This window comes from Stenella coeruleoalba (genome assembly GCF_951394435.1).
Source record: "Stenella coeruleoalba genome assembly, chromosome: 7".
NCBI classification, from domain to species: domain Eukaryota; kingdom Metazoa; phylum Chordata; class Mammalia; order Artiodactyla; family Delphinidae; genus Stenella; species Stenella coeruleoalba.
The window spans coordinates 15,462,402-15,477,240 of NC_137153.1; positions in this window are offsets into that span (position 1 = coordinate 15,462,402).

Consider the following 14,839-nt stretch of genomic DNA (forward strand, 5'->3'; position numbering starts at 1 on the left):
CCCAGGAAAACAGGGCGCCACAGGCCAGGCCCAGGGAACATCTGCGCCCCATACTCCACTCCTGGGATCCTTGCCTTCTGTTATGAGTTTACATTCAGGGCAGTAATGAACAAATTATGAGGCAGAGGATGTTCGTATTTGAAACCTTCCATCTTTCTCTTTGCTGTCACCTTCCTTCTCCTTTGCTAGACCACCTACTGCCTCACTTTCAGCAGAGTTCATCCCAGAGTGTCCAAGGCAATTGACTCCATAAAGGGAATCTCAACTTCAAGACTCAACACACTTTTTCTGGAAGGGTCAGAGAATATACGTATTAAGCTTTACGTCCCGGCTTCCGTGGTGGCGCAGTGGTTAAGAATCTGGCTGCCAATGTAGGGGACGCGGGTTCGAGCCCTGGTCCGGGAAGATCCCACATGCCGCGGAGAAACTAAGCCCATGCGCCACAACTACTGAGCCTGCGCTCTAGAGCCCAGTTGCCACAACTACTGAAGCCCGCGCACCTAGAGCCCGTGCTCTGCAACAAGAGAAGCCACTGCAGTGAGAAGCCCGTGCACTGCAAAAAAGACCCAACGCAGCCAAAAATAAAAAATAAAAAATAAGTAAATGTATAAGCTTTAGGTCCATGTGATCCCTGTCACAGCTACTCAGCTCTGCCTTTGCAGTGTGAAAGCAGCATGTTTCAATAAAACTTTATTTATAAAAACAAGCAGTGGGTAGGATTCCACCCACAGGGCTTGGTTGGCCAAGCTCTGCTCCAGGGGATGTTTCAGCCCCTTGGCCGACTGTGGAAGCCACGGGAAGTGCCGAGGGCCAGAGAGCCTGGGCCAGGGTGTCTGCCCTCAAGGTGCTTATAATCTACATGTATTCATGATAGATGAATAAGTACACGAATGGAAACATTTCATGGTATCTATCAGTATCACCGCTGCTTTTTCATTCGCTCCTCGAATATCTGTTGTTGACCTGCTATGTGCCAGGCACTGCGCTAGCCTGTGGGGGACGTGGAGGTGGAGCCCCAGCACTGCCCTTGGAGCCCCTCCTCCCACTACTGGCTGAGTGAGCAAGGCTTCTGGACTTCTACCCCAGGGCTATGTCAGGGATCACATGGTCAAGAGGGTAGAGGACAACAGCAAGAAGAAGCAAGGTCCCCAAGTCGCCCCATATACCTTCCTTCTTTATCCATCAGTGTGACTTTGGACCAGTCACTGAACTCCAAACCTCAGCTTCTCCTCCTAGTTAAGAAAAAAAAATTATTAGGGTGCAATGGAGTCAGAACTATTCAGCAAGGAAAAAGTTCAAGTGCCACGACTGGAACACTAAAGCACGGACAGATGCTTCATGTGTACTGGAAATGTCAATTTGGGATTAAAAACATTTAAATGTCAAAAAAATAATATTTATCTCAAGGGATTTTATTAAGCTTAAATGAGACATTTTCAAGGCACAGGGCCTGACATATATTAGATGTTTAATAAGTGATAGTTACATTGATTCAAAAAATCTTCCTGGGCTTCCCTGGTGGCGCAGTGGTTGAGAATCTGCCTGCCAATGCAGGGGACACGGGTTCGAGCCCTGGTCTGGGAAGATCCCACATGCCGCGGAGCAACTAGACCCGTGAGCCACAACTACTGAGCCTGCACGTCTGGAGCTTGTGCTCCGCAACAAGAGAGGCCGCGACAGTGAGAGGCCCGCACACCGTGATGAAGAGTGGCCCCCGCTCGCCGCAACTAGAGAAAGCCCTCGCACAGAAACGAAGACCCAACACAGCCATAAATAAATTAATTAATTAATTAATTAAAAAAAAAAAACCTTCCTTATAAATGCTATTCCTGACCATTCTATGCAATTCTGAGTCATGTTTACTCCTTCCAGGGCAAGAACGAAGCATCCCCAAATACAAAAACTCATTCGTGTCTTCATTGGTTTTTTGTATTCATTTATTCATCTAACAAAAATAAAATTCTTGGCTACTATGTGAATAGGCACACACACACAAAGGGTTGTGATCGCCATCCTCTTTGAATTTATAGCATACTAGCAGTGATAAACCAAAAGTAAATTAAAAAGCAAGCAAATCAATAATCACAAAATGATTACTTCATATCTTTCTAAATGTTTACTGGGTTATCATTTTAAAATGTTGCCTTAATCATTAGATTCTGTAGGAAAATCATAGTAAAATTGTCTTTATAAAAATCTATTCCCCCAAACATTTTAATGGAGCTTATATGACTTCACCAATTCTCACGAAATTGAAGTGAAAATTACTATTGCCTTGTACTAATAAAATATATTTTGGTGAAATTATCTACTCAGTTACCAAAAAAATCACAAAAATGGTAATTGCTTTGAAGGAAGGGTGTAGGGACACATTAATATATATGCATATGTACATACATAATGTGTGTATGTACATATATACATCAGTGTGCATATGTAGTACACAACCTATGTAACCACACCCAAATCAAGATATAGGGTATTTCCACCACTTCCAGAAGATTCTCTCTTGCCCCTTCTCAGTCAATAACCCCTTCTTTTACCATCAGTTAGTTTTGCCTATGGTTGAACTTCATGTAAATGGACTCATACTGTGTGCAGTCTTACGTGCCTGACTTTCATTCAACACAATGTTTATAAAATCCATCCACTATGCTACATGTAACAATAGTCCATGCTTTTTTATTACTGTGCAGGTACCACAGTGTATTTATATACCAATTTCTTCGTGAATACTGACAGTTTCCAGATTGGCTGTGCCAGTTTAACTCCCATCAGCAATGTGTGAGAGTTCAGGTTGCCCTGCATCTTCACAAACACTTAGCATTGTCAGTCTTTACATTCTCACCGTTCTGGTGGACGTGTCTACCGTCTCTTTGTTATTTTAATTTGCATGTCTTTAATAAGCATAATGCTGAGCATCTTTCACATGCTTATTGGCCACCTGGAGAGCCTGAGTTATGAAGCGCCTGTTCATACCTCTGGCCAATCTTTTATCGGGCTGTTTGTCATTTTTTTATTGATTTGTAGGACTTCTAAAACATTTGAGTTGACAAATATGTCGACAGTAATGAAATGATCTTTATCTGCTTTAAAATCGAGCTGGACAGCCCTGGCACCATAGCTAAGCCATGAGGACATCACTAAGTTAATGACGGAGCCCAGACAAGAGCTTGGGTCTCCTAACTTCCACTGTGTCGCCTATTCCTCGGAGTATTGTAATGTTCATACACGCAAACTTGATACGGGGAAGATGAGAGGGGATGTGGGGGAAAAATGAGCGCCACAAAATGCTATTAAATTGTTCCCTTTTAAAACAATGAACAGTTGAGTTGTCACCCTGGACCAGGTCCCGGAGGATGTACCTTACTTGCTTATCACCTCTCGTTATGATTAAATAAATAATCGTGACCTGTCCTACAGACCAAGTCTAAATATCAATAGATCACGGGGCTGAAGGAAATCAATCCGTACCAAGGCAAAAACAACTTCATTTATGGAACAGTTCCTTCTGCTCTCTGTACCAGACGCGTGGCCAGCCAGCTCTTCCCTTTCTGTCCTGCTTGTTTGGGGGTAGCTGCACAGAGCACCCCGTATGGGGCAGTACTCTTTCCTGCCACCAGGCGGCAGACTCTGCCTGTTTTGCTCCCTCCGCAGCCTTCCGACTCAAGAGTCCACCGGGAGCACCCGCTGACCACCGCAGGACGTCTTCTCCAACGTCCAGTTTAACAACCAGCTCCTTCGTGTCCTTTAAGGTCCTCATGGTCAGCGCGATACTGGGCATAGAGTCAGCATTCGATCAAAAGCACAATCGATGAATGGAAGCAGAGCCCCCTCTGTGCAGTGATTTCTCCGCAATGCTGTCCACTTTCCAGGGGGCTCTGTTTACAGAACATGACAGTTTACAAAAACGAGGGTCCCAGCCACACAGCAAGTGAGAGTCAGACCCCACATGAAAATTTAAGCCAAGGACCACAGCCATTAGTGTCCTAACCGTGGGTTGGGGGAGGGAGCAGAGCGGGCTGAGGCTCTTGCCCTGCTGGGTCTGACCCAAGCACAGGCCAGTGAGGAAGCCCCCTCTTGTCTGAAAACACTCACGCACCGATGCCTGGGTCTGGAAAGGCCCTTAGAAATCATCACCACAGATGAGAAAACGGAGGCCCAGAGAGGGGAAGGGAAGCCAGTAGTGAGGCCAGAACCCAGGAAAGGCCCCAGGTCTCTGAGAGGCAGCCCCGTGCTCCCTGCTCCACACCACGTGCATTTAGGGAAGGAGCTGGTCAAAATGATGGGCCACCATTTACATTTTTTGAATCTTTTTAACGGTGCCTGTTTGGGAAAATTGATGCGTGCCAACTTGTGTAGGACTAGAAATAAATTGGACCGAAATTAAATGCATCCGATGATGGTCCAAAAGGGACTCGAGTCGCTGAAAAGCCCCTAAGAGCTTTTGCTCTGAGCAGGTGAGTGACCGTGGGCGGGAAGACCCCGCCCACCCCATCCCCACCCCTCGGCGGGCGAGCAGGTAGAGCCTGTTCTCACCACCAGGGAGCGCTGCCTACCTGCTTTTCCCGCTCGGACGGGCGGCTGAGGTGTGCGCGCTTCTCCCATCCCCGTGAGCGGGAAGACCCCGCCCACCCCATCCCCACCCCTCGGCGGGCCAGCAGGTAGAGCCTGTTCTCACCACCAGGGAGCGCTGCCTACCTGCTTTTCCCGCTCGGACGGGCGGCTGAGGTGTGCGCGCTTCTCCCATCCCCGTGAGCGGGAAGACCCCGCCCACCCCATCCCCACCCCTCGGCGGGCCAGCAGGTAGAGCCTGTTCTCACCACCAGGGAGCGCTGCCTACCTGCTTTTCCTGCTCGGACTGCGGCTGAGGTGTGCGCGCTTCTCCCATCCCCGTGAGCGGGAAGACCCCGCCCACCCCATCCCCACCCCTCGGCGGGCCAGCAGGTAGAGCCTGTTCTCACCACCAGGGAGCGCTGCCTACCTGCTTTTCCCGCTCGGACTGCGGCTGAGGTGTGCGCGCTTCTCCCATCCCCGTGGGCGACGGTCTTTGCAGAGCCCAGACGACCCCTCTCGCCACTTTTCCACCTGTAGGAGGCAACATTCAACAACTTTTGAAAGAGTGGGACAGAAAACTGGAAGAGTGTGAACTTGGATATAACCTCACATCACCCAGTAAGAATCAGAGAAATGAAATTGTACGTTGTTTGGTTTTGGGGTTTGGGGGGAATTTTTTTGCGGAGAGGGGAAAGGGGATTGGAAAGGGAGAGTATTCCAGTTTTGTAACGAAAGTCAATTTCTGACTGTTTAAGACATGGAAATCATTAGCAAATATAAATTGATAAGATGTATCAATTGGAGGTGAAGTTTTTTTAATTGTACGTTAAAATGTATATGAAAGGAAAGAAATTAATTTTGGGGGAAAAGGGGAAGGCAGAGCAAATGTAATAGAGAGTCAGTGACGAGAACAGCACTGAAGTGTTATAGACTCAGATGCAGCCTCCCTGCGTCAGGCCCAAGTGTCACCTACTAGCTGAGTGATATTAGGAAAAGCATTGAACCTCAGTTACTCATATGTAAATGGAAAATAATAATCACTCAAGAGGCCATACATAAGTTCATGCGGTTGGCACCGTGTCATGGTATGAGTCAATAGATGTGGTATCTATTTGTTGATAATAAGAATCAATGACACGGGTCAGATCTGTACCCAGATTGTTTCACAAGAGGTGAGAAGAGGCATGTTCCAAGGTACATCGGTGTTTTCTTATATAATAGTTCTAATTTTAATATGACCTTTGAAGTTCTCTGAATATGTATTTTTCATATCCATTTTTATACTTCAGTATACTTCTTCCTTTTATTTCACAATATAATGTTCAACTAGTTGAACAAAAAATCCAAAATCATTCTTTTGGAATGTTTCCTATGGAGTCAAAAATCACCACCAGGGGGCGCGGCTTACCTGCTTTTCCCACTCGGGCGGGCGGCGGAGGTTTTTGACTCCATAGGAAACATTCCAAGAGAATGATGCTCTGACTTTTGAAGGTGTGTTTCAAAATAATGATGGAGCTCTAATTTGAGAATAGTCACTGTCAGCTGGCTGGGTATCACTTAAAGAGCACATCAGCTGCAATTAGTCAAGAGCAGCTGAAAAAGGTAAAGACAGCTTTAGGGCCACACCTGAGAGCACTGCCCCGAGCCTCCCCTAAAGGCTCGCCCTTCCACTGCTTACCAGCCACACCTTAGCAGGATGCCTGGCACTTGGGCACTGGTGGCACCACCTCCTCCAGCGGCCCCAGGGGCACCTGGTCTGTAACTGTCAGGTGGGCTCTGCAGCGGGCTCAGGGGCATATCAGGGATGGGCTCCCTCTCCTGCTGTGCTCTATATACTAACACAGAGCAGCCAGCTCTGGATCTGGGTGGTCCACAGGGAGCACAGAACCAGATCCTGGGGCCCCACCCTTCCTGGTATCCTGGTGAGGCTGTGCTGTCCCAGGCCCAGCCCAGGGCTAAGGGCATCAGCTTGACATCTTAGCCTATAGCGGCTGCTCTAACAAGATACCGCAGATTGGGTGGCTTACAAACAGCAGAAATTCACTGCTCACAGTTCTGGAGGCTGGAAGTTCAAGATCAAGGTGCCAGCAGATTGGGTGTCTGGTGAGAGCCCGCTTCCTAACTCACAACCTTCTTGCTGTGTCCTCACATGGTAGAGGGGCTAAGGAGCTCTCTGCGGTCCCTTGTAAGGGCACTAACCCCCCTCCTGGGGGCTCCACCCTCATAACTAAGCACCTCTCAAAGGCCACTCCTTCTAACACCATCACCTTTGGGGGTTGGGATTTCAACGTGTGAATCTGGGGGGGTGGACACAGAATTCAGACCACATCAGAGGGTGTGAGGCCCTGGGTTCCAGGCTTTCAGCTTCCCTCTGTTTCTGACCCCTCCCCTGAGTACATGCGCATCGTATCCCATGCTTGAGGAAGAGCACAACGTTTTTCTCTGTCTGGAGAAGCAACCCAAGATGGGCCTTCAGTCCAGTCCAAGAGACCCACCCAGCGCTGGACTCAGTTTCCCTCATGCTCCACTAATCAAGAATAATGGCTGACATGGTGAGTGTTCCTCTGAGGCTCTTTGCTTCTGCTTCCAAGGCTCCGCCTGCTCTTGTCCACCTCCGTCCAGGGCTTGTCTCCGGCCTCTCTGTCCCCTAAGAGACACATCCTTCACTGTGCCTGGGCCCTGGACCCTGGGGCACAGATGGTCATTCTCCTGGTCTTGATTTCTTGATGTTTGGTTGGTTGGGTCTTACGCCCATGGGTGCCCTTGCCCTGAGTGGGCTCACACTTCTGTCACCCTTGTTACTTTGCCCTGCAACATCCTCTGTTGCTTCATTTGGGCACGAGGAGGTAACTTCCAGCACCGTCTCTCCAGGACGCCCCTCCCCCTCTCAGAGAGCTGGATTGGTCCACCGCTTCCCGGCGACCTCGGCACTTTGGAATGTCCTTTAGGTTCTTTCCTTCTTCTGTAGAGTGGCACATGGTCAAAGGAGTGCTTACATCAGATCCCGATTGAATCATTCCCAGTATCAGCTAGACAAAGTTTGCAGAGACCTACAAATGCCCCGATCCCTGACATTTCCACCAAACTCTCATTTTCTCTTCCAGATTTGCTGACAATACACAGGCCTTCCCACCGGGCCCCCTGCCCTCCTAGGGCCCCCATTCCCACCCACCATCGCCTCCCCGCAGCGGGCACTGCCTAGATAAGACTCAGGCTTTCCAACCTGTGGCGCCAGCCTGGGGAAGGCAGACAGAGCGGGGGCCCTGTGGCCCCTCGGCCTGCTCCCCCAGCCCTTCCCTTCCCTGGCACCAAAACAGATGACTTCATGGCAGAGCCCAGCTCCTATCAGCTCGGCCTCCCTGGGACCGGAGAGGGGAGGGAGCCTGGAGGCAAAGGACAGCCCGAGCTCTGGTTACTTTGGCACAGGCTGGGCCTCTGCAGACTGTCAGCCGCAGCCTTCAAATCCGCATGGCTCCGGCCTTTTTCTGGGGGTTCCTGCTGCCCCGGCCATCAGGGCACATGGCCGCCTCTCCTAGCTCAGCTTCCACCCCCCTCCAAGCTGCACTTGGGAACAAGGCCAGCTGCAAACAGAGCCACCACTTAGCCAGGCACAGAAGGGCAGAGGGAGTTTCCCCTTGTCCCCTGAAATAAAAGTCCGTGCTTGCTCCCAGGTCCCCACGACCCAGGCCATTTATTTCCATCCCTGTTGCCGTCTCAGTCCAGCCCGGCGCGGCATTCATCCAGCTCAGGAATTAAAGTCTCCGGCACCGTGCAGGACAGCATCCACTGTCCTCCTCCGGTGTCGTGTGGGGCTATGGAGAGAGCTGTGGGGAGCTGGGGGAGCCCAGGGGAACGGCCGTGTCACTGCTCTGCTGGCTTCACAGCTAGGGTCCGTTTCCAGTCTGGTCCAGCACTGCAAGGGCTGGTTTCTGCCCCGGCCAGGTGGGGCTCGCCTTGTCACCCCCGGAGGACAGGCCTGGAACTGGGCTTCCCACGGCCATGTGCTCTGAAGTAGAGACAGTTCCCTGAAACCCCAGTTGCCACATCTGTAAAATGGGAATGTTAACTGTTACTCCTCAGAGCATGTTGCAAGGACCAAATAGACTAATACATTAGTACTTCATGCCCGGCGGGCAGCAAACACTCAAGAAACATGTTCTTTTCGTCCCCTGTCTCTGAGAGATGGTGGTCTGCCCCTGCCGGGCTCCCTCAGCCCGCAACAGTCTGCCTGCACCACCTTCAGGTGTACAAATGAGGGTTCTATAACTCCCCCCCAGGGGCCCCTGGGCCCCCCTCTTGCTGGATCACAGGCCTCCAACCTCTCCCCCGAGACCAGGACACACAGTGATTCCCGGTGCCTGGGCACTTCAGCCACCTCCTGACTTCAGGAATCGCTAGATGGAGAAGGGGACGTTTGTCACACATGAGGGGAGAACTGCACCGTGCCTTCCCCCGTCCCACACGGGTGAGGTGCCAGTGATGGAGAATGTGCCACCCGTACACATCCCAGGGCCTCTCTCTCCCTTCTGCTCGCTCCCTGTGCCCTTCCGGAAGCACCAGGCCAGTCGACTCTCACGAACGTTTGTGCAGACTCTGAGTGTCCCTTCTTGGCCGGGAGTCATCTCCCGGGTAAACCCTGCACCTCTCTCCTAGAGGTTGGATGCAGGGCAGATGGTCAGGGAGCAGAAGGGGCCTAGAACAGTATTTCTCATCCCACGTGCCACCCAGATCTCACATTGTTGCCCATTTCCCTCTTAATACCTCCGATAGCTTCCTGCATTTTTGTGAGACTTTTATCTTTCCCTACCTGAATTGAATGCACCTCATCTCCCCGACAACAGCTCCACGTATTGGAAACGTGGTTTTCTGTCTCTATCTTGTGCTCAAGAACATTGAGAAAGGAGAGAGCCAGTGACTTGCCCAAGGTCACACAGCTGGTTCGAGAATAGGATCTGGACCTTCTGGTTCTGGTTCTAAAGAGCAGGCCTGTATCTGTCCGGCTGCCCCCAGGGAAGAGGCTCGCTCGCTCCTTTAGGGATGGCGGGGCCAGGACACCTAAGGCTTGGCCTCCAGATTCCCCTCCCAGGCCCACAAACCCTTCCCCCCATCCGGGTGATAACCGTGAATTGCTAATGCTTACTGAGGGTCTTCCACGTGCTGGGCACTTAAATTCCCCCAGACAGTAAGACCCTCCAGGACCATAGTCTCATGAGATCCCATTTTTTTAGTTGTAATATCAAGTACAGCAAGTCCCCTACATACGAACCTTCAAGTTGCGAGCTTTCAAAGATGCGAACGTGCACTCGCATGCCATCACCTAAGTTAGCTCACGTGACTGGTGTACCGTGTCACGGGGCGTGCCTCCTCTACAAGTGGTTGTGCTTTTGTGTACTTTACTGTACAGGACTCTGTAGAGTACAGTAGTACAGTATCTTTATTTCAAACCCAGGATGTCTGGAAGCAAGAGTAAAAGCAGCAGGGATGTACCTGGTACTACTGTACTTTTCAAGGTACTGTATTGTAAGAGAAACAATTAAAACAGTTTTAAACATTAAAAATGTTTATTTTTTGTGTTTTTTTAATGTATTTTTGGTGTGAAAAGTATTATAAACCTATTACAGTACAGTACTATATAGCCGATTGTGTTAGTTGGGTACCTAGGCTAACTTTGTGGGACTTACAAACAAATTGGACTTAAGAACTCACTCTTGGAAGGGAACTCGTTCGTATGTAAGGGACTGACCGTATGGGCAAGAGTGCTGGTCAACAGGAACTGTCACCCCTTGCTGGGAGCAGTGAAAATTGAAACAACCTTTTTTTGGGGGGAGATTGGGCTCCACGGTTCAAAACACGTTAAAACCATGACCCCCAAATACTGCCGTTCTTCTCCCTGACCCTCCCTTCTGCTTCCAAACCTCTTCGTGACCCAGCTCCTAATCCCAGCTCCACATTAAAGCTTCACTCCTGCTTCTGGCCCAGTTTGGCATTTGGTTTTCCCGCTGTTTGATATTTAACCCTAGATTCTTTTATAGAATTCCGCCGTGGACCCCAGTGTATGACTCTTCCCAGTCTAGACAGGCTGTGCTTGGACTTGCGCAAGTTGTGGCCCTCACATCCAAGCTCAGGGCCCCGTCACACGGCTGTCACTGGGGTCAGGATGCCGATGTGCGGTAAATCAGCAAGTAAAAAAGTCTGAGGGTTTGGGGTTTCAATCTGACTGGAGAACAAAAGGCTCAGACTATTTCTAAGGAAAAAGCCAGCAGCTTCATCAACTAGTGCTGGGAATATTAGGCTTATACACACACCCAGCCCATAAACCCCTCAAGCCCACCCTTAACGTCTAATTTCCCCTTCTTAACCTTATTACACGTGGAGGCTCATGTTGGGGGCTGAGCAGGGCATAAATGTGACTTTCTCTGTCTCCCGTCTCCCTAAGGATGCACACAGGGGCCTGGGCCCCAGGAGACACAAGGGATGCCCCCTGCCTCGTCCACCAAGAGGGCGCTTGCCAAGCTCCCGTGGATGTGACCTGTGGCTGGGCCCGCATTCCTCAAGTCCAGAGACGTGGGTTCTTCCCTTCCCAGCTGTGCCGCCTGGGGCAAGTCATTTAACCTTTGCAGGCTTCAGTTTCTCACCTGTAGCAGATGTGAGGAGCCCTGCCCCTCCCGCCCAAGTGGGAGGACCAGACATCATCAGGACGGGCCACCTTCACGCTCTGCACAGCCTGACAACATCTCCAGGCTTCCAAGCAGAGTCTCTCGGGCTCCAGCTTCTCCTTCCGAGCCCTGGATGCGGGGAGGTGGAGCCGTGTATTCCTCTGGCCTCAGGTTTGTCGCTGCTGGTCTCCCATGTGCCCGTCTCCAGGCTTTTACTTCACAAATAGCAGTAAGGACTCAACACAGGCATTGTGAGCAGCTGATCTATCAGCGGCACCGAGACCATGAACGTTGGACACAGCAGCAAGGAACACGGGGCAGGGAGACATGGTCTAGGATTATAAAATAATTATAATGCCAGAGGGATCTGAGACACGTCTCCAGACCATGAGGTACTTGAGGGCAGAAGTGAGCACTTAACCGTGTTCCGTTTCCTTTAGGACGAGCAGAGTCCCTGGCACTACTCAGTAACCTATTGCAGAAGCCGCAGCGTAGAGGCTGACAGGGCTGGTAGAGGCACCCAGAGTGCCTGGCACCCAGAGGCACCCAGAGTGCCTGGTAGACAGAGCAGAGGAAGGTTCACACACCTGTTGGACGCACCCCTCAAGCTTGGCCACTTTGCATCCTCCCTTCCAGGCCACAGTGATAATGTGGGCCCCTGGGGTTACTCTCATTACTCTGATTGGCTGCTGCCGTTCCCAGATGATGCTGGGCACCCGGGCATCCCCAGCTACGCCGCGGTCGTGGCTGTGACCCCTGCTCCTAGGTCCTCATTGCTGTCCGCCCGCTCATTGCTCAGAGCTGCTGGCCCAACCCAGCCGCAGGCACAGCCGTGACGACTGGCTTCTCAGGACGTGGCTTCTCAGGACGGGCGGGCTGAGGGCTGCAGAGAAGCTGTCAGCTGGAGTATTATTGTCCAGATGTGGGAGGCCACTTATCTGGGACGCCCACACGGGGAAATGAGATAGTTTGCGGCACTTTTCCCACCAATAGTCTTATCTTGACTGGAAAGAAGATTGCGTTTGTGTGTGAAGACGTGTGTGTGTGATTTGACAAATTTCCGTGGATGCCTGTTTGAGTGATTTTCACTCCATGACTTCTGACCATATGGATTACGTTTGTGTGATTTTATGACTTGAATACAAAGTATGAGTCTCTGAAGTGTGTCTGTGTTTGGTGTGTCGGAAGAGAGGCCGATGGCACAAAGGGATGGAGAAGTGGGAGAGTAGTGAGAAACAGCATCAGGGAAAACATTGAAAAGATGAAAACAACCGGTTTTGGTGAAAGGATGAAGATATAGGTATTGTGATCATTTTTTTTAATTGATATATCGTTGATGTGCAGTATTATGTTGGCTTTTGGTGTACTACATAATGATTTGACATTTGCCTATATTATGAAATGATCACCGCAGTGAGTCTGGTAATCCTCTGTCCTCATACAAAATGCACGGGCTTTCTCTAGTTGCAGTGAGTAGGGGCTACACTTCGCTGCAGTGTATGGGCTTCTTATTGCAGTGGCTTCTCTTGTTGCGGAGCATGGGCTCTAGGCGTACGGGCTCAGTAGTTGTGGCGCACGGGCTTAGTTGCTCTGCAGCATGTGGGATCTTCCCGGACCAGGGCTCGAACCCGTGTCTCCTGCATTGGCAGGCAGATTCTTAACCACTGCTCCACCAGGGAAGTCCTGGTATTACAATATTAATGGCCATATTCCTTATGCTGCATATTAACATCCCTATGACTTATTTATTATGTAACTCGAGGTTTGTACCTCTTATTCCCCTACACCTCTTTCACACACACCACCCACTACCCTCCCTTCTGACAACCACCTGTTTATTTTCTGTATCTATGAGTCTTTTTGTTCTGTTTCTTTGTTTTGTTTTTTAGATTCCACATGTAAGTGAGATAATGTGGTATTTGCCCTTCTCTGTCTGACTTATTTCACTCAGCATAACATCCTCTGGATCTATTCATGTTGTTGCAAATGGCAAGGTTTCATTTTTTATGGCTGAGTAATACTCCATCACGCATATATATGTGTGTGTGTGTGTGTGTGTGTACCACATCTTCTTTATTCATTCATCTATCAATAGACACTGAGGTTGCTTCCATATCTTAGTTATTGTAAATAATGCTGCAATAAACATTGGAGTACATATATCTTTTCAAATTAATGTTTTTGTTTTCGGTGCATAAATACCTAGAAGTGGGATTACTAGATCATACAGTAGTTATATTTTTAACTTTTGGAGGAAACTCCATACTGTTTTCCGTAGTGACTATACCAATTTACAATCCCACCAACAGTGCACAAATGTTCCCTTTTTCTCCACATCCTTGTCAACACTTGTTATTTGTTGTCTTTTTGATGATAGCCATTCTGACAGGTGTGAAGTGGCATCTCGTTGTTTTGATCTGCATTTCCCTGATAATAAGTGATGTTGAGCATCTTTCTGTGTGTCTGTTGGCCATCTGTATGTCTTCTTTGGAAAAATGTCTATTCAGGTACTCTGCTCAGTTTTTAGTTGGGTTGTTTGGGGTTATTTTCTATAGAGTTGTATGACTTCTTTGTATATTTTGAATATCAACCCCTTATGAAATATATGATTTGCAAAGATCTTCTCCCATTCAGTAGGCTACCTTTTCAACTGTTAATAGTTTCCTTCACCGTGCAAAAGTTATTTTCTTTTTTTTGGCTGTGTTGGCTCTTTGGTGCTGCGCGTGGGCTTTCTCTAGTTGTGGTGAGCAGCGGCTACACTTCGTTGTGGTGCATGGGCTTCTCTTGTTGCGGAGCACAGGCTCTAGGCACGCAGGCTTCAGTAGTTGTGGCACATGGGCTCAGTAGTTGTGGCTCACGGGCTCTAGAGCACAGGCTCAGTAGTTGCAGTGCACAGGCTTAGTTGCTCAGTGGCATGTGGGATCTTCCCAGACCAGGGCTCGAACCCATGTCCCCTGCATTGGCAGGCAGATTCTTAACCACTGCGCCACCAAGGAAGCCCTAAATTTATTTTTTAATCCTGTTTAGGACTGTGTTTATTGAATCTAAGGCTACTGTCTTTCATTAATTCTGGAAAATTCTTAGATACTACCCCTTCCAATATTGCCTCTTCAAATAATGCATTTTTTGCATTCCCTCCTTGTGCTTTAGTTTAGGTGCAAGTAGTTTATTCTGGAAGTGATCTCAGTGACCAGAAATAGTGAGGTATGGAGAGTGAAGCAGGAAATTCAAAAACGTCTGCATTATTGAACTAGTTACCACTGTGACCAACTGGGACTCAATCCTGCAGCAGATTCTTTAGAGAACTTTATAGCATATACCCCCAATTGTTTCAACAAAGGACAGTTTAATTGAGACATTTGTTTACTTACTCCCATCCTCCATTGACTGAGGGCTGCTACTGGAAGTGTTAACACCTTCAAACTTCCAGCCTGTGCTTACGTGTAAACTGAGTAGGCTTTTGCAGTGTTGGTGAAAGCCCAGGTTCAGAACAGAGAAGTGGCACATGGTTGAGAAAGGATGTTGGCACTGGGCTTGGAATTATCCACCACCACTGCTCTAAATCAGGTGGGTCCAGGGACTAGCGCAGGGCACCACCAACATCATCTTCAGATTTATAGTTAAAC